Source organism: Emydura macquarii, unplaced genomic scaffold (assembly GCF_026122565.2).
Source record: "Emydura macquarii macquarii isolate MOO-44397 ecotype Brisbane River unplaced genomic scaffold, CSIRO-AGI_Emac_v2 contig_1451, whole genome shotgun sequence".
NCBI lineage: Eukaryota > Metazoa > Chordata > Testudines > Chelidae > Emydura > Emydura macquarii.
In genome coordinates this window covers 12171910-12198800 of record NW_027131588.1, presented here as the reverse complement: position 1 = coordinate 12198800, position 26891 = coordinate 12171910, and the positions used below count along the sequence as shown (strand labels likewise).

Here is a 26891-nt window from a genome sequence, read left to right as displayed (position 1 = left end):
AGCTAGGACTTAGTGTTCACTTGTTGCCCCCATGCTTTTGGTTGATTGTGGCAGCTTTCTACAGAAATAAAAGGCACTTTATGGAAACCAGATTCTTTTCATAAGAATTTCTGCAGCAGACCGCTAGTGATTTTATTGTACAGTCTTTTCCTTTTTAATAATCAATTGAGATGACTACTGAAATACTATACTGCATATTAACAGCATGGCTTCACAAATGCAGCAACACTTATCAAAGACATGGACCCCAGGAAGTACTGGTCACATCCAATGAAGTTCTGCTGCAACAAATGAAATAAAGACAGGGTTGCCAGACAGAAGAAAACAGGAGCCTGCGGTTTAGACTATCCATGTCTTGGAGCAAAATTATCCTTTTTTCAAGTACTTTACACAGTGGCAGTCAACCCTAATTAGTTCCAACTCTTGCTAAGAAAAAGGTTTTCCAAGCTCTCAAGCATAGTGATCTCATACAGGCCCAGACTCAGCAAGGTACATAATCATATGTGTAATTTCAAGCATTGCATAATCCCATTGACAGCAGTAGCGCTACTCACATGGTTAGTTATGCATATGCTTAAAGTCCCATTTCAGTAGGACGCATAGCTAGTAGAAAAATTGCTGAAAAATAAAATTGCCTAAAATAACTTACCTCTGTTTTAACCAAGATTTTTCTTTCTCTTTCTCATCATATGATTTCATATGACTGGCAGGTTATAAATTTGTGTTTTTCAGGACTTATTAGCTCACACACTAGGTCAAATTTATCCTTGAGTATAACTCCACTAAAACCAGTGGGATTAGACAGAGGATATGTTAGTCTCTTTGAGTTTTTGCATCGCTATTCAATTGACGTATTTGCTAGACTTGTAGTCTCTGTTAAGTAGCTTATTAGAGCTCTACTTTTTCCCTTCCCCTTGTCCTTACTACTTTCCTTCTAGTACCTGTCACGATAACCTTTTAATTTTTTTTTTTTTTTTTTTAAATTTGGCTTCAGCAGTCATAAAACCCCTGGTGTGAGTTTAGAAACTCATCCCATTCTTCTTCCACATAAGACATTCCCAGCAGATGGAGCTACATCTTAATGTGATGTGTCAATATAAACTCCAGTCTGGGATTGAAAGTCACATATGAAAGAGCCCACAGGTAGGAGAACAGAAACAAAAATATTCAAAAAGAGGGACTAGATCAGAAAAATAAAGTTAGATGTAATTAATGCTTTGGAAAATCAAAATGTAATGTTTTTATCTGTTCAGTGCATGGCATTTAAAAATATATATTCACAGATTTGCAAAACTGCTTTCATTGGTAAGAGAATGAGTACTAAGTTATTCTTCTAAGCAAATGTTTTCCTTGTGTTTTGTATCAGTTATGTTTATGAATAATTAACTCTCGAGAGGAATATTAACCTTGCTATTTGGACCACTGGTAAATTATGGCGATTTCCTACCTAGAGAAATCACCATATCATGCTAAATAAACATTGCAGTTGATGAGTCGTGTCCTTTTTATCCAGGATGCAGTCATTGCCCCTAATTTAGAAGATGGAGCTAGCCTAATAATATTGCTACAGAAATTATTTCTTACATGATGTACATAGATTTTAATTAGTTTTTTATTGTTTGAATTACAGTAGCACATAGAGACCCCAAACAACATGAGTGACCCATTGAGTTTGGCATTGTAAGAGACAGACAGTCCCTGCAAGTGCACAAAACTGGAAGTGGAAACAGGCACAGGGAAGTGAATTGTCGAAACCACATAGCAGTGCTACAGTATTCTGGAAAACAAGATTTCCATTTAATGAAAATTTTTTAGCTTTGGGCATTTGGTTTTGTTCCTCACTGGGACAAAACTGAGGCCTTGAAATTTAAGAGATGCTCACTCAGAAATTGCCAGTAGCTCAGTGCTACCTGCACTACGGGAGACTGAGGTTCAAGTCCATGATCTGAATCAGAAACTTCAACCTGGGTCTCTTGTGTCCCAGGTGAGTGTCCTTACCACAGGGCTATTGCACATCTTGGGAGTGGAGGGCTCTCTCTCTCTCTGATCAGATATTTAAAAAAAAAAAAAAAAAATGCCCAGCTCTACTGGGCATAAAATTTGGATCTCCTGAGTCTCAATCCAATGCTGTCTCCACTACACCACACTGTGTCTCTATTGAATTTTTCTGTCAAGATACACATTTATAGTTTGTAAAATGGAGTTTTAAACAGGTATCCTAATGTGTCTCAGAGACTTTTTAAAGTTTTTCTATATCTGAAGGATAAAATTCAGAGCACCAATACAATGCAGCAGTGAGATCAAATCAAACATAACCTCCAGACCAGCTAGAAAATTGAGAACATTCAATTTTAAATGAAAAGCCTAGTTATAGAGATGAATCTCTTCACTGTGCCATAGATATATTATTAATACTGCTTCAATTCATTTCCAGTTGAATCCTCTTTCACACAAACACTGATGGAATTGAAACAATTTTAGATTAGATATACAAATAGTATATTGTAAAATTTCAATCTTACGTTAAGTAAATTGAACATTGTTTTGTGTGCGCTGGTTTTATCTCTTTATATTGCCTACAGTTTAGGGTGCCTGTAATCATCAACTATGCAGGTCTTCATCTAAGCCAAAAATATCTAAATATTATAAGATACCATAATCTTCTTGGTTCTTTCCCAAGTTTATTTCCTCACCATTGAAAAATAGCTCTTATTTTCTTAATAAAGTACATGTTATGATTTTTCTTCCTTCTCCTTAATGAAGTATAATACTAAGGAGAATTATGAAGGGTGTGCAAGTCTATTTTTCAATCCCCTAAGAATAAAGCTTTTGTGGCTAGTAATTTATAAGACTAGACAAAAGAGAATGTAGCATGCTGTGCAGAAGTATAAAATTGCTTACATAAGCAACAAAACAAGTAGCTAAAAAGAAGCAAGACATTGTGAGTTGTCTGCTGGGACACATACAACTGCAAATTAGCAGATGTAGAGTTGTTATTATATTAGTGTCTAATTTTTATAAATGCTGTTTTCAGTTGTCTGTTGCTAGCTGTCATTTTCATTGATACTGTATAGTTACATGTGTAGCAGTATTTTTTCAAAATCATTGGAAAAAATGACATCCAGTGTGTGTCTGTAGGCGAACTGACAATATTCTTAAATCTGAACCAGTTGAAAACTAATTTAAGATTAAAAGAAAAGAGAAATCATAGTTTCTGGGTGGTACTAAAACATCAATTTCTGCTCCCTCAGCCCATATAGAATTCCATTTTATTTTGTATTGCTTGCATGAAAAATATTCAGTATTGTACATATATCACAAGATCTTGGAGAGTAGGGATGGTCTTCATCTGAGCAAAAATATCTAGACAATTATAAGATACCATAGGCGGTTTACAGGATTGGGAATTGAGAGGGTGAGTTGAATTCATGACTGCCACAGGCTTCTGCTGTGACGTTGGGCAGGTCACTCTCTGTTCCTTGGTTCCCCATTCATAAAAGTCCTTTGCTTACCATGTGTATTTGTGCTCTTTCTTCAGCAGAGACTGTCTCTTACTATGTGTACATACAGCACCTAGCACAATGGGGTCCTGATGTCAGATTAGGCCTTTAAGTGCTGCTGTAATATAAATAATAGTGTTTAGACCAAAAGATAACCCTAAAAAAAATCAGTTCCATATTTTTATTATCAGTGTTAATGAGGAATAGCTCTGAAACCAATGGAGTTCAACCATTGTGAAATTGGTGTGCGACAAGAATGGAGCCCATAATTCACCTGCTGTAACTTTCATTCATGCCACAACTGATCTATATGACCAAAATCTTAAAATGATGAACCAAAACCCCATGGCATTTTTATCCTCAGTGCATTATTTTGAACGTGTGTGTACCATTGTCCTTTGCTGGTTGAAATTAGGCCCACTAAGTATGTCTACAATGACGGTGGCACTGTTGGCGCTGCCGGATTGATTCTGCGGGATCGATTGAGTGGCAGTGGAGACCCGCTCAATCGATCTGGAAGTCAACGGCATTAATCAACCCCAGCAAAAGGAGTAACGCTGCATCTACCAGAGGGCATTTCCAGTTGGTGCAGTATAGGGGGACACTGTGGTAAGTAGAAGTTAGGAAGTCGACGGGAGAAACACAAGCTACAGTATAGAACAAGCCTAAGGTGTAACTGCTCTTCTCAAATAGCTGGCCTGGAAAAACAATAAAATGGCAGCCACAAGACTATTGAGATCAAGTGGTAAAAGCCTGGGTCTTGTCAGTGGAAGGTCAAGGGCTCTTGAGCGATAAAACTGAAGGCAACTTGTATTGGCCTCATTGTAAATGTACTGACACTTTTGGCTGAGTTACCTGTGGGAGTGAACCAAAAACCTCTAGATCTAAAAGCACCAGACTTGTGTGCTTTAGCTAAATGACAAGGGCCATTAGTGCATAGGTCACCTAGTCACAATGGAGGAGGGTAGCATAGAGCCGCACTATTAACTGAGTTATCTAAACATGTCAGTATCCATCACACTACATAGGTTATTCCATGTAGATATTGATTCTGTGACCATCACTGTAGTATCTGAGAACTGTTATAATTTGAATGCTGTCTGGCGCAGGCAAAAAGTCAAGTTAACTCTACAACTTCAGTGCATGTTTGATTTTTCAATCAGAAACCTGTTAAGTATTTATACAAGAAGATTCCAGGATTCACTGTGTGTCACTCTGAAGCCTAGAATGTTTGTTGAGTCAGTGTAAAGTGATGTAAACAGCTAAAAGCATGTCTGAGAGTTCTTTTAGTTCAGAATATCAGCAGATTCAATCGTCACTGGGATTCAGGGTCTATTGATGTCCAATTTTTAAGTTCTCAGCCATTTTGACTTGATGAACTATTTCTGTGTGATATTATCCATATGAATGAATGGGAAGACATTGCTGTGGGATAACATCTTTAAATGGCAATGAAAATGATGAAGTGCTTGACGTGGCGTACCTTGTGGGTGCTAAAGTAGAGAGGCATCTCAAGGATAAATTTTTGTACCATTCTTATTCTTTATATGTGAACAGGTCACTTAGTGTACTGCCTATGTACATCCTTATGTTGATGATAATTATCAAAAGTTCCTATACATATATAGTTTTAAGTTGACTTACAAAGAATTTGGTAAAATGTAAGTGTTCCACTTAAATACACTTATCACTGTGTTCTCATATAGTTTTAAAAAATATATTAAAAGATATGTCCATTGTTCCTCTTATTTCGCTAAATAATTCTGATCTGGAAGAAACTGGGTAGATTAATTTTTTACCAAGAGAATTAAATTTTCAAAAAATACATTTGGAGTTGCACAGGCAGTCATGATGACTCTGTTTGTTGTTTGTATTATCATAGAGCCAAGGAGCTCTAGCCATGGACCAGGATCCCAATATCATGATCACTCTATTTGTTGTTTGTATTATCATAGAGCCAAGGAGCTCTAGCCATGGACCCAGGATCCCAATATGTTACCGCAAAACTTTTTGATTTAATCAAATCAGCAGTTTCTGATAGAAAACTGTTTCATCTGAGAATTTTCAACGAGCTTTAATAACTAAATGGGGTATTAGGATAGGGAGGCTAAACTAATGTTTAGATGGGCTCTCAGACAGTATAGGTGCAGGGAGTGCTACCGCACCCCTGGCTTGAAGTGGTTTCTATTATATACAGGGTTTACAGTTTGGTTCAATGGCTTTCAGCACCCCCACTATAAAAAATTGTTTCTGCCCCCGTCAGACAGTGTAAAATTGTGCTTTCAGTTTTAAATATTACTCCATTTAAGAAGAAGAATGTACCAGCAACACAGTAATGCCACATCTGGTAGCAATTTTCCCTACATAGTAACTTGGGTTAAATCCTTGATCTTATGACTATTTAATAGGTAACCTTTAGTAGTCAGTCAGCTCTCCTCCAATACAGAAATATCCATCCATTTAATGGTTGTTTTAAAAAAAAAAAAAAAGGCACACAGAAAGTGGAATTGATGTATTGCATGTATCAGACTTGCAGATTGTACTGATACAGAAGGTGGTAGCACTTGATTATTGCTTAGAGTATGGTCAGTGATGTTACAACAGAAGGTGACAAGGGGAACCGTCTGTATTATCCTCTGTCCTCTCGAGGCAGCCACCCAAGATGCAGTATGTGCTCTGCACTGACACTCTTAGCTAGGTCATCTCTCACTTCAGACTTGTTAAGTACAATATGTACGTGAGTAATCATTTTGAAAAACAATGAAGACCAAGTGCTGTATCCTAGGTGGAAACTATTAAAAATCAGAAGATGAGAACTGTTAAGTGTAATTCTGTAATCTGAGTGTTGCATAACCGAAGAACAATCCTCTTGGATCCCTGATTAAAGCTTTATAATTGCCACTAGACCTCATGAAGATCAGCTGCAATTATAATAGTATTTCTATCAGTGAAAAATTGTTTTTAATTCTGTGATTTATCCACAAAACTGGGCAGTTCCCTCCCAACCCCTTGAAAACTCAGTGGTGTTGCAAGAAAGTATTTCTCTAGAAATCAGTAAAAGCTTGATAGGTCACTGTTTCCATCTAATAGTAGATACTTTTTCTGGCTGGGTTTTGAAAAGCATTTTAGATTCTCACTTCTTGCATCTGGTGTGGTAGTTGTTGGTATTCTCTTTTTCTTTCTAACTAAGGCCTTCGATTCCATCAACCAAACCGTGAAGCATTTATGGAAAGTGCTGTCTAGGTTTGTTCGTCCATTGAAGTTCATTTGTGTTCTCAGGCTATTTCATGATGGAATGACCACCACCATCCTGTGTAATGGGTTAGAGACGGACCTGTTCACCATCCATACTAGTGTTAAGCAGAGCTGTGTTATTGTCCCAAACCTTTTCTCCATCTATCTTGCTGTAACCTTGTTTTGTATTCGTGACTGCTTCGTTCTGGAATTGGGCTTGAGTATCAAATGGATGGCCAGTTTTTTAATCTGCAGCATCTTCATTAAAAAACTAAGCTCACCAAGACTGTTATTACTGACCTTCAGTATGCCTATGACTGTGCTATCTTTGCACACATGAGGTTGACTTGCAATCCACCCTAGATCTCTTCTCAGGTGACTGTCGTAGCCTAACACTCTCCTTCAACATTGGGAAGACTAAAGAGCTCCACCAGCGTGACCCAGCACAAGCTGCCACCCTTCTCCCACAAATTGCCATTGGTGGTGAACCTCTGGAAAATATTGAGCATTTCCCTTACCTTGATAGCCATCTCTCTCAGGCAGCCAATCTTGATGTGGAGATTGAACATACGATCCATTGTGCCAGCTCATCATTCGGAAAGTTGCTCTGTCATGTCTTTATTGACAGAGGCCTGCAGATGGAAACTACGACATGGTCTACAATGCAGTAGTCATCCCCAATCTTTTTCATGGATGCGAGACGTGGGTGACACATTCAAGCTATCTTAAGCATCTAGAGTGGTCCCGACAGTGCTGCCTTAGGAAGGTTCTCTGTATCATATGGAAGACTGTTGCATCAATGCCACCGTTCTCTCTGCAGCTAACGTCACCAGTGTTGAGGCAAAGATTATGAAACCTCAATTTCGCTGGGCTGGTCATTGTGTGTAGATGACTGATACTCGTCTTCCAAGATGACTGATACTTGTCTTCTCAACTTAGTCAAGATGAGATGACCAATGGGGGGCACAGGAAACACTACAAGGATACCCTACAAGTATATCTTAAGAAGGGAGGCATTGACCCCACACATTCAGAAGAGCTGACTGGCAATAGACTGCAATGGTGTTACATCATACATCAAGCCTCAGCCTGTTTTGAAGAGAATTGCCTTGCTCAAGAGGATGAGAAATGGCAAAGGAGGAAGGAAAGTGTACAGCATCCCAGCTAGCAGTTGTGCTCTCTCTCCAAGCAAGCACCTGTCACATATATGGAAAAATCTGTAGAGCATGAATTGGACTCCTCAGCCATCTTCAATCTCAAAAATGACGTCCCCCCTGGCATACACCATTCTCGTATTGAGGGATAACTGATGATGGGTTTTTTATTTCTGGTTTTTTTGGTCTTAATTTTAGAAAGACAGAATGATTGGATGGTCGAGTAGTTAAGGCAATGGATTGGAATTAAACATAACTGATTTCAGTTCTCTTCTCTGCCACAGTCTTTCTATGTGACATGAGGCATGTCAGTTAATCTCTCCTTACCTCATTTCCATATATTTTTTAAAAGAGGGAAAACTCCTTTTGTCTTGTCTACTTAGAGAAGATCTTCAGGGCAAGGACTTTATATGTGTCTGCACAGGATTCAGCATAATCTTGGTGGGGAGGTGAACTATAGAATTAATTTTAGACAAACAATTTTCATTGGATTAAAAATAGCCATTTACAGAAGAACCAAAAAGTCAGACAATTGTAAGAAAGTCTGGGACTAGAAACTGGGACAATGGGGGTTCTGGCTGCTGCTATTTCCATCTAGCCACTGGAAGCTTATGCTGGGTTTCTGCTTGAGTGCCTTGAGAAGCTAGACACTGCGAGAAGTACTGCACAGCAGGGCCTGCATGGTAGCCCCTCCTCCCCCAGCCCACTAATTGGCACATGCTGGTATAAACCAGGAAGCCGTCACGGCGAGCTGTCACTGCTTGCTTCTTCTTCAGACCTTGCTTAGGCTTCTGACCCTAGTTGGGTCTCAACTCTGCTAGTTGCCAGTTGCCTGGAACCTGGTGTCTGACCCTGACTACCTGGTATCCTGGCCGGGTTCGACTGTGACTCTGCTACTTGTCTCCTAACCATAACTTGGTAACTGACCAGTGCAGAAAGGCCACTCACAGCCAGCTTCTTACAACTGATACAGCTAAAAGAATGAGCTGAATTCTGTTCCTGTTTGTCCATCATGAATGCAAATATTAAGTTTCAACTGCAGGCAAGCTCTGCCCTTCTTTAGATCTGTGCAACCCCTGTGGATGCAATGAAAATTACACAGACAAAATTGAGGCTATAACACATAGAAAGGTATAATCTCTGTTCTGAAGAGCTTGCAATCTAAAAAGACAAGTAATGTACAAAACTTGGGGGAGAGGATAAATGCATACTTTCCTTTGGCCAACTGGGTGTCTCAAAGTCTAAATTCCTAAGTTGATATATATGTATATAGAAAACTTTTATACCAATATTTTCCATTTTCTAGATTTTCTTCTTCCCTCTAGTCTTTCCTGGAATTGTTCTCTGTTCCCTAAAAGTGACCTTTTTTTAATTGTGCGATACAATGTCTGCATTATTTCATGCTGTCCTGCTCAATCAACTTTGATGGTGGTGATGACGTCTCTGCTTCATGTATCTTGGCATGCAGTAGACAAGCATCAACAAACCTTTCTTTTCTTTAAGGAGAGGCTCCTTGCTCTTCATGTATTTTGGTTTTCGAAAGATACCCGTCCTTTGTTTAATATTCTCATTGCATCATTTTCCAGGTCTGGAATAGCTGTTTACTTGGCACCAGTAGAAATACTGTTTAGCAGCTTCTGCTTCATTTCCTTCCTTTGTCATCTTTTCAGATGGTGCAGTTACTCAACAAGAAAAGATTAAATTGACAGAAAACGTGGAACAACCCACCTGCGTCAGAATGCATCTCTGGGGATGTTAATACATTTGCAGACAAGAAGATGAAAAGCAAGGCCCTGGCTCTCCTAACTTTCAGGTTCCCTGTATTTAGGTCTGTTATCAAGAGCCTACCCAGCATCTTAGTTTATACACTCTATTTGTTCTCACTGAATATGCAGACTGAAGGCGTATCACGTCATAAGCATTGAGCAACAGTGAAATCGCTGTATCTTACAAGAAATCACTGTGTCTTACAAGAAGATGCTTATTAATAAAGTGTTAGAGAAATGAGGGAGAAGAAAGACATCTGAATTATGAAAATCTGTTACTCTTTCCATGGTATTAGATCAGTAACACTCAAAAGCAAAGAGGCCTCTTTAATAGTAGACCAAGTACTAGTACACATACAGCCCAGTCAATTCATCAACTGGCTTGCTAGCTGCATTAATTTTACTGTTTTCATTACAATAAATGTTCAATTTGTATTTTATGCTCTGAGATTTACAGTGTAGCCACCAAGATTAGTAATGGAGCATGAGCAGCTCCCATCTCTATAAAAACCCTCCTGGATACAACATCAAAGAGACAAAACTATAACATAAAACTGATTTAATATGGTAAGTGGAACCATTGGTTAATTGCATGTTTTATGCACTATTTTGGCTTGACCTTTTTTCATTCTTTCTGTACTCCAAAATGGTGTGAGTTGAGATGGGCCTGGATAAACTCTTTGGGACTCCTGGAGAGCTCACACGCTTGCTCCAAATTCTGTGGCTGGCCTGGCCCTTATCTTTAAAATGGTCCTCAATCTAAACATTATGGACATCCAGAGCTAAACTTTCTAGGTGTCAATGGCAGAAATTTTCTTTTGAAATCTATTGGGACAGGACTGGACTACATAATAAATATAGCCTGTATGATTTTTTGAAAGAGGCCGGTCTGTGTAGATGGGCACACAATATGGTCATTCAAGATGTTGACATTGCTGGCTCATTCTCTATTTCTATACCATCTTAATCTTCTCTTTAGGAGACTGATTTGGGTAGATTAGAGAGAGAGAAAACTAGCTGTCTTATCTTTTATTAGAAAGGAGAAATAATTCTGTATCGTATGCAGTAGAGGATATATTGGATCAATGGCTCTCAAAAGACCCATGGAGCATGTTCTACATCAGATAAAAGCTGGAGAAACGCTGCACTGAATAACTCCTTTAGCTGCATCCTCCAAACACTAGGGAACAAGAGAGTCCCCTCACAAAGCTCTGGGTATTTTTTCTCCCCCTGTATATCAACAATTGGTTTTGCTTTACTCTTCTCCCCTACTATGGCTGTAAAAAGTATTTGGAAATATGAATACATTACCTTGTCATTCATACATTAGTTTTCCCAGTTTTGGAATATGGAAAATTAATATTCTTCTCACTTAAATTGTACTTACTTAGATATGATATTTTGAGATTTCAGAAGTAAAGGCCTCCTACCCAATTTACTCGGCCTTATAATCCTTTTCCCCCTGAATTAGCCGTATTTGCATAAAACGTTGAAATAATTTGTAATGTAATTTTTCACATTTGATCTTTTATTCAAGGAAATGACAATCATTTTTGGAAGCCTTTGTGACAGTTTATATGAAGACTTTTGATATCATGTTAGACTGTCCCAGTTTTTCAATGACCTAAATGAAGTAGAATCTTCCATTCTCCAGTTACTGTATGGTGCATATTGCATCAGTGATTGAGGTAGATTAGGAGCATGTCATTACAATAGGGCTCTGGGGACTGAAATCACTGTAGCTAACGTAATTGGGTGAGGTATTTTTTTTATCTTCACTGGTGTGAAAAGTTCTTAAAATTATGAAAATCTGTATTGTATTATGTGCTGCAAAGACAGATTACATTAAGTAGTGACAAATGATAAAAAAGTCTGACACCTCTGAACACGGTAGGGGTAGTTACTTTTGCTCATATCTGATACCTGCAGGAAAAGAGTGTGGAAAATACACTTCAGGATGAATACCTTTTAATAGAACTATCATTATTACTCTTAGGCAGACATTAAGACATGGTTAATATATTCAACGGTTATGGTTAGTTTCCTTCAAAATGACATGACTAAATTAACAATAATATTAACATACATACATATATATAGTTTGTGTATTCATGATACATGCACACGTATACCTTGCAAGTGTATACCTATACAACATTTTATAGTTATTTTATTATTATGTAGTAATAGAACTGGTTCAAAACATTGTTTTCCTCTACAGAAAATTTCAATGAAAACAAAAAAATTATTTTTCTTCAAAATTTTCAATTTTCAACAGAAAATGATGACTCTTCACTGAAAAATCAAAAGCAATCAAAAGCTTTCAGCTGTAAAATGAAAACAAAGACAAAAACAAAACATTTTTCAGGTATTTGGTTTTCCAACCAGAAGTGTAAAAAAACCCCAAAACTGTCGGGTCCCATGCGGGCCGGATAAAGCACAACAACCAATATGATTGCAAGCTAAAATCGTTTATTCCATGTTTTTCATCGGCTCATATACTTTTCCAATAACCTAACAGACAATGATCACGCAATTGCTGATTGGCTATTATACAATTTCACATGCTCAGCACGGGAACAGCTTACATTTCATTGGTTGCCTTTTATCTTACATAACTCCCTTATTTATGACCTTGTGTACTTCTTTTTAGCTAGTGGATGGCGGCCAAGTCCCCGAAACTTGCCGCCAGTGTGGCGCCTGGCCGAAAGTGGCTGGCTTCCAGCTTCCTTGTTCGCAGCCTTACTTGACCCGATGTCCATCAGGCCTGCTATACATTTCCACTTCTGCAGCCATTAGGTCAGTATATGGATGATACACTCCCACACAAAACTTTCCATATTTTTTTTTGCTTTAAACTCTTTTTCCATTCAGAAGGAGTTGTGACAGAAAATTGTTTTGTCCACCTCCAGTTCATCTATTTTCAAAATTTGACTAGTAACTTTTGGGTACTTGCTGTGTATGTACATATGCGCGTGCGTGCCCCATTTGAAACACCGTTTAACAATATGATTTTCAGAAGACTGGTGCTCTGCACTTTCTGAAATGAAAATCAAGCCTCTTTAAGGTGTTTCAAGTTGAGATTTCAAAGTCACTAGTCATTTTGGAAAATTTGTCAAAGTAGTTTTGCCTAAGAAGAAACTTTCTGCTTTGTGAATAGGGTGCTTTCTCCTCTGTGATTGTACAAAGTGAGGTCATAATCGAGTGTTTCTCGCATGACTGATGGAATCTAGTAGTTGTAGCATGACTTGGAAGGAGAAAGGTCTACTTAAACAAATGTAGCCTGTTAACTGACAATGATGGAAAAGGATGTCAAGAGAACAGCAATATGAGGATTTGGCATGAAATTATAAACTTTCCAGTTTTTTTCCCTCACTTGGCCTCATGATTTATAGACGTTAAGGCCAGAAGGGACTGTTGTGATCATCTACTCTGATTTCCTGCATAACACGGGCCTTACTGCATCAAATTCAGACTCCGTTCCCGCCATGCATCTAACTTCCTTTCACACTGTGCTACCCTTACTTCTGCGCTAATGCTGGTGGTGGTGCTGTCTTCAGAGCTGGGCGCCTGTCCAGCAGCTGCCACTCTGTGGCCACCCAGAGAGGTGTTTCTGAGCTGACAGGCTCCTCCGGCCGTACATCTCTTGACCACCGTGCCTGTGGGAAGGCAGGATCCACAGGTCGGCCCATTGGCTCCATAGGGGTAAGACATGCTGCCTACACTTGCCCAGAGCTGCCAGCATGGTGGTGAGCATTGCCTGCCACCCGCTGGGCTGGCCCGCACTCATCCCCCACTCTAGCAGCCCAGGCCCGCCAGCTTGCGGCACTCGGACAGCATCCCCGTGACCTGGGTGGCTGCCCACATTTCCCATCTCTAGCCCTGATCTTATTGAAATTAACATGACTACTCAGGAAGTAAAGTACTACCCAATGACAGTAAGGATGGCAGAATCGTGCCCTAAAAAGGTAAATTAGAATGCTGGAATTCTCTTTGACACCTATATAGTTAATCACAAAAGTTAAAAAAGATAAAAAGCAGCTGAAAGGTCATGAGAAGTCATGCTGGGAGGTGTTTTTTAATATAGAATGAAAGGCTTAGTCATGAGTTCTGTATTTAGTGTATTTTATGTATTCTATGGTGTGAATGGATGAGTGAGTTTATTTTTTTGACAGTTATTTCATTTGGTGGATGAGAAAATGTACATTCTTGCAGACTAATAGAGTGGAGAGCTTGAAATATACTGTGCTTATTAACAAGGAATATGGCATTATACATGCATTTTGTGGCAACTCCGCAGATAAGTTGATGTGAAGTACAATAAACAAGTGGATGGGAAATAACTAGATGGTTTTGAATCAAAACCCTTTACTGCTTGGGTTTATCTCCTGAGGTATCTAAGAAGTTATAATTTCCTGGTCATGTATATGATGACCCTTTTTCCTGGATAAAAAACACCCATTCCTGAGAATTATTCTGTGCTCTCCACGTCCAGTTAGCACTTTGGAACATCAGGCCCACAGAGCATCAGATACCGTCTAAAAATAAAATGGAGGTTTTGTTTCGCTCAAGTGGTAGGGATTTGGGTTCTGGAGCTGAAGAACCAGAGCTGCAGTCCTACTCTACAGATAAGTCTGAATATCCTGCCATCCAGCAACAGATGTTTGTCTTGCTAGACAAGACCAGGTGGTTTGGCATGGGCTGTAAAATATGACTGTGACTGACATTTAAGTCCGGTATTGGGAATGGTGACACTGAGTCCTGACATATGCTGTTAAGAGGATTTTAAATGTGCTTGAGGAGACAGAATTAAGACAAAGACTGTTTTGCAAGAGATGGACAGTATTTTGTGAGGGAAACTGTTTTTAACACAGCTGTTTTCTGGAGTTCTGTGCGTGATAAATGTTGCTGCTTTCAGAACCATAGCGTTGGAAAGGACTGCAAGAGTCATCTAGTCTACCCCCTGGCAAGATGCAGGATTTGCGGTGTCTAAACCATCCAAAACAGATCGATGACTCTCCAGCCTCCTTTTGAAAACCTCCAGTGTAGGAGTTTCCATGACCTCCCTAGGCAGTCTGTTTCACTACTGTTCTTACAGTTAGGAAGTTTTTCCTGAGATTTGATCTAAATCTGCTATGCTGTAGTTTGAACCCACTTCATCTTGTCCTGTCTTTTGTGGCAAGAGGGAACAAATTTTCTTCATATTTATTATGGCAACCTTTCAAGTATTTGAAGACTGCTATCATGTCCCCAATCTTAATCTCTTTTCCAAACTAAAAAGACCATGTTCCTTCAGCCTTTGCTCATATGGCTTACATTCCATCCCTTTGATCATCTTTGTCGCTCGCCTCTGGATCCTTTCCAGTTTTTCTACAGGCTTTCTATACATATGCACACATACACAATTTCTATAAGAAATTGGGCACAGTACTCCAGCAGAGGCCTATCCAGTGCTGAATAGAGCGATACTAGAACATCTCATGACTTAATTTAACAGAGGCATAGCATGCAACATAAAATTGCATTTGTGGTGGTGGGAGGGGGTTGTTTTTGCAACGGCATCTCATTGGTGATTCATGTTGAGGTCGCGATCCACCACAACTCCCAGATCCTTCTCAGCTGTGCTGCTGCTAAGCTAGTTATCTCCCGTTCTATATTTGTGCATTTGGATTTCTTCCATAAGTGTAGCACCTTAAATAGCCCAGTTCTTCAATTTATCAAGATCCCTTTGAATTTTAGCTCTATCTTTCAAAGTGTTTGCAATCCCCCTTAGCTTTGTGCCATCTGCAAATTTGATCAGTATGACATCCAGGTCATTAATAAAGAAGTTTTGCTCTTTAACATCCATCCCTCCTCAAAGCAGTAACAGGAACTAGACATACTGTGAATACCTATAGAATAGGAAAGAAAACATTGAACTTTTCTCCATTCAATTGCTCCTAACAATGAAATAACCATCCTCTGGCATAAAGCCAGATTTTTTTGAAAGAACTCTGCTCTCATTTAAGCACCTGAATGTAATTTAGAGACCTAAATGAGAGGTGTTCCCTGTTCAGCTCACTTGAAAGTCTGACCCCAAATCCTTGCTATCTTTTTGGAAGCCTTGATCCTACAATTATCTGGATTCTGACTATAGAAAGTGAGTGCAAGTTAGTGTCCTGGGCTTTTCTACTCTAATGGTACATTGCGCTGGTAATAGCACTCTGTTTGGAGATGAATACTAGGGTATAAAAATCATCATAGAATGCCATTACGAAGTCACTGCTTTTTAGTATAAATTAGCTTTCAACTATGTTTTGTCTCACAAATTAAATGGATTTGTTTGAGATGTTGTATGAACAACGAGTGTTATCAGATAACCAAAGACCACTGGAATCCATGCATAAGCAAATATGTTTACACAAAATTAATAAAGACAGCATGAATGACTGATTCATTCAAATTTCTTTCTAAGTTGCCTGTAATGGAGCATATTAGTAGAAACAGACCTCTTTTAAGACTCGTTGGATAAGATCCAGGGAGATGCTAATAATAAATAACATTCGTTAATTAAATTAAGATCTTGGAAAGGTAGAAATCTAGCAAACTGTACTACAAATAATCCCACATAACATTCTTATAAGCAAATTTGGGAGATGTGATTGAGATGAAATTTCTATAAATTGGTGCATAACTGGTTGAGAGACCATGCCCAAACAGTAGTTAACAATGGTTCGCTATCACATTGGCAGGGCTTACCTTGTGGGGTCCCACAGGAGTCTGTCTTGGGTATGGTACTATTCAATATTTTCATTAATGACTTGGATAATGGAGTAGAGAGTGTGCTTAGAATCTGTAGATAACACCAAGCTGGGAGGGTTTGCACACACTTTGGAGGACAAGGGTTAGAATTCAAAATGATTTTGACAAATTGGAGGATTGGTCTGAAATCAACAAAATGAAATTCAATAAAGGTAAGTGGAAAGTTTTACACTTAAGAAGGCAAAATCAAATACATAGATACAAATGAGGAATAACTAGGTAGGTGGTAATACTGCTGAAAAGGATCTGGGGGTTCTGGTGGATCACAAATTGATGATGAGTCAACAATGTGATGCAGCTGAAAAAAAATCGAATCATTCTTGGGTGTATTAACAGGAGTATTGTATGTAAAACTTGGGAGGTAATTACCTCACACTACTTGGCACTGGTGAAGGGCTCATCTGGAGTACTGTATCCAATTCTGGGCACCATACTTTAGAAAACATGTGGACAAACTGGAGAGAATTCATAGGAGATTAACAAAAATGATAACTTTAGGAAACTTGATGTATGCAGTAAGATGAAAAACTGGGCATGTTAAGTCTTGAGAAAAGACCAAGAGGGGACTTACTAAACATCTTCAAATACGTTATAAAGAGGATGAGGATTAATTGTTTTCCATGTTCACTGAAGGTAGGACAAAAAGTGATGGGCTTAATCTGCATCAAGGAAGATGGAATTTAGATATTTGGAAAGTCTTCATAAGTATAAGGGCAATTAAGCTCTGGAATAGGTCTCCAAGGCAAGTTGTAGAATCCTCTCATTGGAGGTTTTTAAGAACAAGTTGGACAAACAATTTTCAGGAATAGACTCTCTGGTCAGAAGGGACCAATATGATCATCTAGTCTGACCTCCTGCACAACGCAGGCCACAGAACCTCACCCATCCACTCCTGTAATAGACCCCTGACCTACGACTGAGTTATTAAAGTCCTCAAATCATGGTTTAAAGACTTTAAGGTACAGAGAATCCATCAAGTGAGCCGTGACCCATGCTACAGAGGAAGGCGAAAAACCCCCAGAGCTTTTGCCAATCTGCCCTGGGGAGAAATTCCTTCCCGACCCCAAATATGGTGATCAGTTAAACCCTGAGCATGTGGGCAAGACTCACCAGCCAGACACCCATGAAAGAATTCTCTGTAATAATTCAGAATCCACCCTGTCTAACATCCCTTCACAGGCCTTTGGCATATCTACCATCAGTAGTCAAAGATCAGTCAATTGCCAGACTAGGCTGTCTCATCATACCATCCCCTCCATAAATTTATCAAGCTCAGTCTTGAAGCCAGCTAGGTTTTTTGCCCCCCTCTGCACCTCTTGGTAGAAGGCTATTCCAGAACTTCCCTCCTCTAACATTTAGAAACCTGTGTCTAATTTCAAATCTAAACTTCCTGATAGCCAGTTTATATCCATTAGTTCTTGTGTCCACATTGGCACTGAATTTAAATAATTCCTCTCCCTCCCTGGTATTTATCACTCTGATGTATTTATAGAGAGCAGTCATATCTCCCCTCAACTTTCTTTTGGTTAGGCTAAACAAGCCAAGCTTTTTGAGTCTCCTCTCATAAGGCAGGTTTTCCATTCATTCCTCTGATCATCCTAGTAGTCCTTCTCTGCACCTGTTCCAGTTTGAATTCATTTTTCTTAAACATGGGGGACCAGAACTGCACAGAGTATTCCAGATGAGGTCTCACCAGAGCCTTGAATAACGGTATTAACACCTCCATATCTCTACTGGAAATACCTCGTCTGATGCATCCAAGGACCACATTAGCTTTTTTCACGGCCACATCACATTGGTAGCTCATAGTCATCCTGTGATGCACCAATACGCCCAGGTCCTTCTCCTCCTCTGTCAATTCCAACTGATGTATCCCCACCTTATAGCAGAAATTCTTATTAGTCCCTAAATACATGACCTTGTACTTCCTGCTATTAAATTTCATCCTATTTCTGTTACTCCAGTTTACAAGGTCATTCAGACCTTCCTGTATGATATCCCGATCCTTTTCTGCGTTGGCAATACTCCCAACTTTGTGTTATCCACAAACTTTATTAGCACATTCACACTTTTTGTGCCAAGGTCAGTAATAAAAAGGTTAAATAAGATCAGTCCCAAGACCTGTCCCTGAGGAACTCCACTAGTAACCTCCCTCCAGCCTGACAGTTCACCTTTCAGTATGACCCGTTGTAGTCTCCCCTTTAACCAGTTCCTTATCCACCTTTCAATTTGCATATTAATCTTTATATTTTCCAATTTAAGTAATAATTCCCTATGTGGAACCATATCAAATGCCTTACTGAAATCTAGGTAAATTAGATCCACTGCATTCCCATTGTCTAAAAAAATCTGTTATCTTCTCAAAAAAGGCGATCAGGTTGGTCTGACACGATCTACCTTTTTTAAAGCCACTCTGTATTTTATCCCAATTACCGTTAACCTCAATGTCCTTAATTACTTTCTCTTTCAAAAATTTTTCCAAGACCTTGTATACTACTGAGGTCAAATTAACAGTCCTGTAGTTATCCAGATCACATTTTTTCCCTTTCTTAAAAATCAGAACTATATCAACAATTCTCCAATCATACAGAACAGCCCCTGAGTTTACACATTCATTAAAAATCCTTGCTAATGGGCTTGCAATTTCATGTGCTAGTTCCTTTAATATTCTTGGATGGAGATTATCTTCCCCTTCTTCCCCCCAATTTAGTCCCATTAAACTGTTCGAGTTTGGCTTCTACCTCAGATGTGGTAATTTCTACCTCCATATCCTCATTCCCATTAGTCACCCTACCACTATCCCCAAACTCATCATTAGCCTCATTAAAAATGGAAGCTAAGTATTTGTTTAGATATTCAGCCATGCCTAGATTATCCTTAACCTCCACCCCATCTTCAGTGCTTAGCTGTCCTACTTCTTCTTTCTTTGTTTTCTTCCTATTTATATGGCTATAGAGCCTTTTGCTATTGATTTTAATTCCTTTTGTAAGGTCCAATTCTACTTGGCTTTTGGCCTTTCTCACTTTATCTCTACATGTTCTGACCTCCAAGAGGTAGCTTTCCTTGCTGATCCGTCCCATCTTCCACTCCTTGTAGGCTTTCTGCTTTCTCTTAATCACCTGTCTGAAATGCTTACTTATCCAACTTGGTCTACAACTCTTGCCTACGAATTTTTTCCCCTTCCTTGCAATGCAGGCTTCAGATAGTTCCTGCAACTTTGACTTGAAGTAATTCCAAGCCTACTCTGCCTTTATATCCATGAGTTCTTCAGTCCAGTCCACTTCCCTAACTACTTCCCTTATTTTTTAAAGTTAGCCCTTTTGAAGTTAAAGATCTAGTCACAGATCTATTTTTGTTTATCCTTCCATTTAGTTTGAACTGAATTAGCTCATGGTCGCTCAAACCAAGGTTCTTCCTTACAACCAGTTCTTCTATGAGGTCCTGACTACTCACCAATACCAAATCTAAAATGGCATCCCCTCTTGTTGGTTCAGTAACTATTTGGTGAAGGAATCCATCAGCTATCACACCGAGGAAAATCTGGGCCCTATTATTACTACTAGCACTTGTCCTCCAGTCTATATCTGGGAAGTTAGTCTCCCATAATCACACAGTTCCCAGTAGTATTTACTTCATTAAAAGCCTTAAAGAGGTCTCTATCCATGTCCAGATCATATCCTGGTGGTCTGTAGCACACCCCAAGCACTATCCCCAATGTGATTTTTGCCCAGACAGATCCTGTCTTATCAATTCCATCACTTCTAATTTCTTTACAATCTACCTCATCATTGATGATATACAATGCTATTCCACTGCCTTTGCCTTTATATCTGTCTTTCCTAAACAATACATACCCTTCAATACTTGTACAGCAGTCGTGACTACTATTCCACCATGTTTCTGTTATCCCTATAATATCTGGTTTCACTTCCTCTATCAATAGCTCTAGGTCCTCCATTTCGTTACCCAGACTCCTTGCATTGATATACAAACATCTTAATTTTTGCTGTTTGGCTTCGCTCATGTTCCTTACCTGATTTGGCACAGTCATTTTACTGCCAGTATCGCCTATTAGACTGGTATCTACACTACCCTTCCTCTTAATGTCCATTCTGCTTCCCACTTCTGTGTCCTTTCTTACTTCATTTTCCTCCCTCTCAATGCTAAAATCAGGTGTGGAGATTACCTGAGCATCTCCCAACCAACTCCCCCAGCTCCCTAGTTTAAAGTTGTCAGCTTGCATCTTACAAGTGCATTTCCCTCCCTACTCAGGTGAAGTCCATCCCAAGAGAACAGTCCTCTGTCCATGAATGCCTCCCAGTGACCATACATCCCAAAGCCCTCCTTATAGCACCACTGCCTGAGCCATCTGTTGATCATCAAAATCTTGTCATGTCTTTGTTGTCATCCTCTAGGGACAGGCAGAATCCCACTGAAGGTCACACGAGCCTTGATTTCCTTAAGACTCTTCCCCAGCCTGGCATAGTCTCCTTTGATACGGTCCAGCGAGAATCTAGCTATATCATTTGTACTCACATGAAGGACAATCAGTGGATTCTTTCCCACTCCCGTTAGGATCCTCTTCAGCCTCAGGTCTATATCCCGTATCTTAGCGCCAGGCAGACAGCACACTCTTCTGTTCTCTGGTTACAGGCCTGTCTACTCTTCTCAGCAGGGAGTCCCCAGTCATGTAGACGTGTCTTTTCCTGGTGACGGTGCCATTCTCCCGCCTATCCACTGTTGTTTCTGGCTGCAAGTCATCTCGTCTACTATTCTTCTTTACAATCCTCTGCAATCGTTCCTGTATTCTTCTGGGGCTCTTATTTGGTGGTATCTCCATTGGCTCATCCACTCTTTGTATAGGACTAGCTGCTCTTCTCTTCTTCCTTGCCCTCCCACTTTCAGCAACCATCTGCTGTGCCCCTTCTTCATTTTCCAACTCCACAAACCTGTTTCTGAGCTCAGAGTTCGTTGGTCTTGGTTTACTTGGTCCTGCCTTAGTGTAGGGGGCTGGACTTGATGACCTCTCAAGTTCCCTTCCAGCCCTACATTTCTAAAATTTCTGTGAACATTTAAAGCAACAGGCTTATTGAAGAAAATGTTATCTTAGAGATGAAGGCTTAAATATAACTTTAATAGAACTACTCACAATGTTTGTTTCACTTTTGAGATCTAGCTACAATGGTCATCTATGAATTATTTTAACAAGTAATATCCTATCATTTTTAAGATTATTAAATTGACCAATATAGATATCTGGCTCAACCTTCAAATGATAAATCATGCCACGATATGAAACTCATTTCATTTAATGAAATTTAATACATTTTAAATTTCCATCAAAATTTCAAAATTCAAATTCAAAATTCAACTTTCATAGAATTTCATAAAGTGAATATATCTCTGGATATATGAACAGAATCCATAAAATCTAGCATCCAAAATAAACCTGAATTTAGGAATAAGTTAAAGTTGGACAAATTGAAAACTTTTTTTGCTCAAGATGTAAAGATATATTAAATCTCATAAACACCTTAAGGTAGATGTGGCATCTCTGATACCATGGTGTGCTGACTTATGACTTAGCTTCACTAGGCTGCTCCATTGTCTCTGGTGAATACACACTCAATAGATCGCTGAGTGCTTTTCCTATCGACTCTGGAACTCCACCGGAACAAGAAGCATAAGCTATGTCCATGTGAGAGTGTCTCCCGTCCACATAACATACTGAAGTCAGTGTGGCTACTCGATGCAAGGTACATAGACTTCATTTATGTTACTTACGTAACATAATGTGCATACCTTGCATAGGTGGAGCCATGCAGTGTAGACAAGCCCTTAATAAATGTTTATTTTTTTATTGTGAACACTGTTTTGGTTTTTTTTGTTTTGTTTAACATGCTGATAGTTTCACAAATAGGTTTACCCCATACAATAGGTGTTCATGACAAAACATGATAGAAAAATGCGTCTTCATATTCTCTTGACTTTCTAGATTTTGAAAAATCTAGTCTGTGATATCGATATCAAAAATAAAAATGTAGCAGATGTCAAGAGTGCTATAGTTTTGTCTAATCAACCACGGTTGTAAACTTAGTAAGTTCATCTATGTTTTAGTAAATAAGTGATTTGTGGCCAATTTTTCAATTGTCCTTTAAGTTATTTTATTATTCTGAAATCCTCTGAGTGTTTGAAAGAAAATTTCCCTGTGGGCAAGTTAGTCGCTCTACACAGGGCTCTTGCACCTTCCTTTGAAGTGTTGAGCACCAGCTGCTATTACAGAAAGGATACTGTACTAGATGGATCACTAGCATAATTCAGTTTGGCAATTCCTATGACGTTGGTCTTTCCAAGGTATTTGTTGTTTAATTTAATTTTATAAAGCATCCATCTTCCAATACAGCCTCTTGAATTCCATTGTTATACACTGGGTAAGTCTATATGATCATTTTTCTATCCAGTGGCCAGTGCAGGTGAACAGTAGGAGCTCATACCTAGTTTCTAGTTACTCTTTAACCTTAAGGAGTGGGCCTTGTGCTGAAATTCCCTCGTTCTATGGTGTCTGTTTATATATGATCACAGCCATGGTGTCTCTTTACAAATGGTCGCAGATTCTTATATTATTCAGATTGGAGCCAATTTAGGTAAAATCAGACAATAGAAAGGCAAATGATGTCAGTAGAAAAATATGAAACCTGATCTGGCTCACACTACAGACAGTGTCAAAACTTTAAGGGTATGTCTACACTGATGGCGGCAAATTTGCCACCGTCAGATCAATCTATGCAGATCGATTGAGCGAAAGTGAAGACCCGCTCAATCGATCCGGAAGTCAATCTATTAAAACCACCTCCAAAAAAAGCATAGCACTGCGTCGATGGGTACACATTTCGCATCGGTGCAGCACAGTGGAGATGGCACGCTAAACAGAAGTTATGAAGTCGATGGGAGTTACGCAAGCTACTCTGCACAGTTTGTGTAACTCCCCGGCTGTATAGATCAGGCCTGAGTGCTGGCGAGGGCAGGACCGAGATCCTACTGGGATGACGGGGAGGTATCTGCGTGTGTGACTCTCATGTTAAGTTGCAAGTTTACATTTTATAACTTTGAAGTCTTGCACTATATAATATCAGTTAGGTTCTCATTTATTGGCAGCACTGGGGTTTAAAACAAAACCCAACCCAACCTTACCCTTTCATAAAAACCCAAGTAAATACTTCCTTAAATGAAGAATTCTGAAAATTTTTAACCTTGAAAGCCACAAAACCTTGATAATTTGTGCATTGCTTAAATAAACTGGGGTTTTATAGCCATTTTTAATCAGCTTAATAAGGCTCAAAGAATGGGATAGTGAATCTTTAAATGTTTCAGTTAACTAGTAAATGGCATCATTTTCCCCTTCACTCCCCCCTACATCGTCTTTAATTATCACCTTTTGAATTAAAACTATTAGTAGTAATTTTTTTTCCAAAAAGTGCTGCTGCAGGAAACAGGAAAAATACATAACTATTATCCATCTAGTCAGTTCAAGTGGTAATTAATTTTTAGAAGACATAATAAGACTGAATTTAATAAAAAGCATTGCTTATTACAGACCTGGTTTAACCCCCAGAGGAAGCAGAGACCTGTACAACTTGCTGGCAGGTTCATTTTAAAAGCTAATCACAAAGTTACATTTTGGGGAAAATAAAATCTCTCTCATTTATTACTGTTCAGCTAGTAACTAAATACAGTAAGTATGACAGAGAGGGTATGGCCTTTAACCTCGTCTATAAAAATAGCATTGAAATGTATTTCTTTATTTTATGTCTGTTGTGTGAATTATTCTTCATCAATCCTATACTTGACTCATGAGAATTCAGCTTTTTACACACGTTGCATAGGTGAACATTGCACCCGAAGATTACCATAAAATTAGGCTTTGTAAGTAAAATCTGTAATTTAATATTCTATTGTAGAGAAACTAGAGCATTTCATAATCAAAACTTGTTTTGGTTTATACCTTAAGCAACCCCGTTAGTTGGCAAAATCTCTAAGTTAAATAAGGAGCGCTCCAAGAATGTTGCAGGGTACTATTCACAGAGAGGTCTATGAACTGAACACTGCTGTTTGGTTTGCAGAAATTGAGTCATTTCCTATCTCTCCTGCTTGTTTTGGCAACTGGAATCTGAACTCTGATCTTCAAAAACTCTGTTTCCCCCACCTTACCCAAACAGCCTCCTTATCCTAACTAACCTCTCAGTGCGCTCTGGAATACCCCTGCTCCAGCGATGGATAGATTCTAGGATCAAGGTTTGCTGCGGGAAAGCAAGCTTGTAAACGTATCTGCTTGAATATACAAATGTATTTCCACTGAACATTTTGAGTGATGGAAAATGTCAATGTTTTTGCAAAAAAAAATAAGACTTGAAATTAAACACAAAATAAACTTTCATTTTAAATTGAATTTTTCATTGTTTGTGTTTTTGAAAATCAAAACACAGCAAATTTTGATCTGAAACAAAACAAAGCTTTGTCTTTTTATTAAAAAAAAAAAAAAGGTTGAAAATTTTCTCACAACCTTGTTCTTGTGAAACATTTGTGAAACCATGTTCTTGTTAAACATTTCAGCTTTTTACGGGAGAAATTTCAGATGAAATATTGTTACCAGCTTTACTTGCTGGCCTCCCAGCTGCATAAATGGCTTTACCCAGTACTCCATGTACTTTTGCGATCATGGCCTGAGGGTTCTTGAGTTCAGATCAGGCAAGTTACTCATGAATACTTTTGTGATCTAAGTCTACCATTCTATATTGCTGTGGTTTTTGCTGATGAGAGAGGACATTGCTTGTGGCTATTCAGACCTTCTGGGAAGTAGTGCCGAAGTACAAGATTCTTGCTTGTAGCTTAATTAATCTTCCTTTCTGTCTGTTTGTGGGCAGTGCTGTTCAGTTCTAGGCGGCTGTTAGAGTTGCACATTTCACATGGTCTCTCTGGCTTGCTTTCTCTCATAGGTATTATATTCTACATATGCAGCAGTATGTGGGTCCAGTTTAAACACCATAGATTTTAAAATTTGGCCTGACTAATTCAAGACACTCTACCCTGCAAACCTATATAAAAATTAAGCATGTGAACATCTTCTCAAAAAAAAAATGTTTAAGCTACTTATTGACTTCTAAGAAGAGATTAGATCATTTTTGCTGCATTGAACATTACCAGAGCAACATGGGATTTGGGAGTATATAGAACCGCCAGCTCATTAAACTGAATAATGTCCTGCTGCAAAAAGGTTTCAACTTGGGCCCAAGGTAGACCCCTTGTGACCAGATTCAGATCACCTTACTAATTTTTGTGGTCCTACTGGCGTTAATAGGACTAGTTTAATTGTGTGAGTAAAATGAGCAGTGTTTGAACTAAATTTTAGATTGAACAAAGAATTGTATCTTCAGTTTCCACTCTTGCAGTCTTCTTTTATTTGTTCAGTCATCACTAAATGCAGGGAACTATACTTTTTCTCCCAACCCTCCAACTCATTTAAATCCTCATCCCAAAAGGAGGGATTCCAAGAATGAACTGGAAAGACAGAGAAGAGAGAATGTGGAAATGACCATTTGAGAAGAGGACTAAGTAGTTTGTATGACATCTCACTGGCTGAAATATGAGCATGCCAATCAATCCACATATGGAGCAACCCTTTTCTTCTTACAGTGCTCCTGCAATTTTGTAGTGAAGGTAGCAGTTGTCAGAATAAAGTGGAAGCCTTAGCTTCAGCAGCAGTAAAGTGCTATTGGGCACTTCATCCCTGTTGGGAACATAAGTGCAAGAAAAGATAATAGATAAGACAAAAAAGGAACAGAATGCAAAGATGAAAAACAAGGATAAGAGAAATCTGTTGTGCAGAATAATTTTCTTTGGTCTCATTAACATGGTCCCCATGGTGCTCAGCATCCCTTTCAAAATGTAATACTGAATGTCAACCATTTCTTCCCATTTATAGCATTTAAAATATTCTGATAATGATAAAAAAAATCCATAGGTGGTTAAGCATAGTCTCAAGGATTTGGCTTAATATTTTTATTGGAATCAATAATGTAACACCTAACAATAGAATTTGTAGCTGAATTTATTATTTACTTTAATAGACTCAGTAGCCCCTTAGTAACTATTCTTACATTACATTCTGTTCTATTATGCTGTGGGCAGGAACATGAAACACTCCCCAGAACTGCCTAAATTCTCTGTTTTTAATATGAATTTTCTACCAGGGGTTTGTGTGAGTGGGGGGCGGTTTGTTGGTTTTTTTTTCAAGCTCATTCTATCTTTGTTTCCCTTCACATTTAGGCAGCAGGAGGGAATCCTGTATTGAATTAACTACTGACTAAAAAGACAAATTCTCTCTCTTGAGTTGAGATGAGAGAGAGAGAGAGAGAGTGTGTGTGTGTCGTATAAGATAG

The 26891-nt window shown here is 38.8% G+C and overlaps 1 protein-coding gene across 11 annotated transcripts in view; it reads left to right on the top strand.

Moving 5' to 3' along the window:
* The window catches only part of LINGO2 (leucine rich repeat and Ig domain containing 2), an 805515-nt gene that overhangs the window by 306084 nt on the left and 472540 nt on the right, over positions 1-26891 (top strand). For 7 of the 11 annotated variants that reach the window (XR_010920756.1, XR_010920755.1, XR_010920754.1 and 4 more), the window contains 2 exons: positions 9559-10221; positions 12308-12453. The exons of 2 other annotated variants lie outside the window; for them this stretch is intronic. The gene's annotated coding sequence lies outside the window, so the exon portion shown is untranslated. Of the gene's footprint in view, positions 1-9558; positions 10222-12129; positions 12454-26891 lie in introns of those variants that run through there. 2 more of the 11 variants (XM_067553185.1, XM_067553191.1) reach the window with 2 other exon arrangements.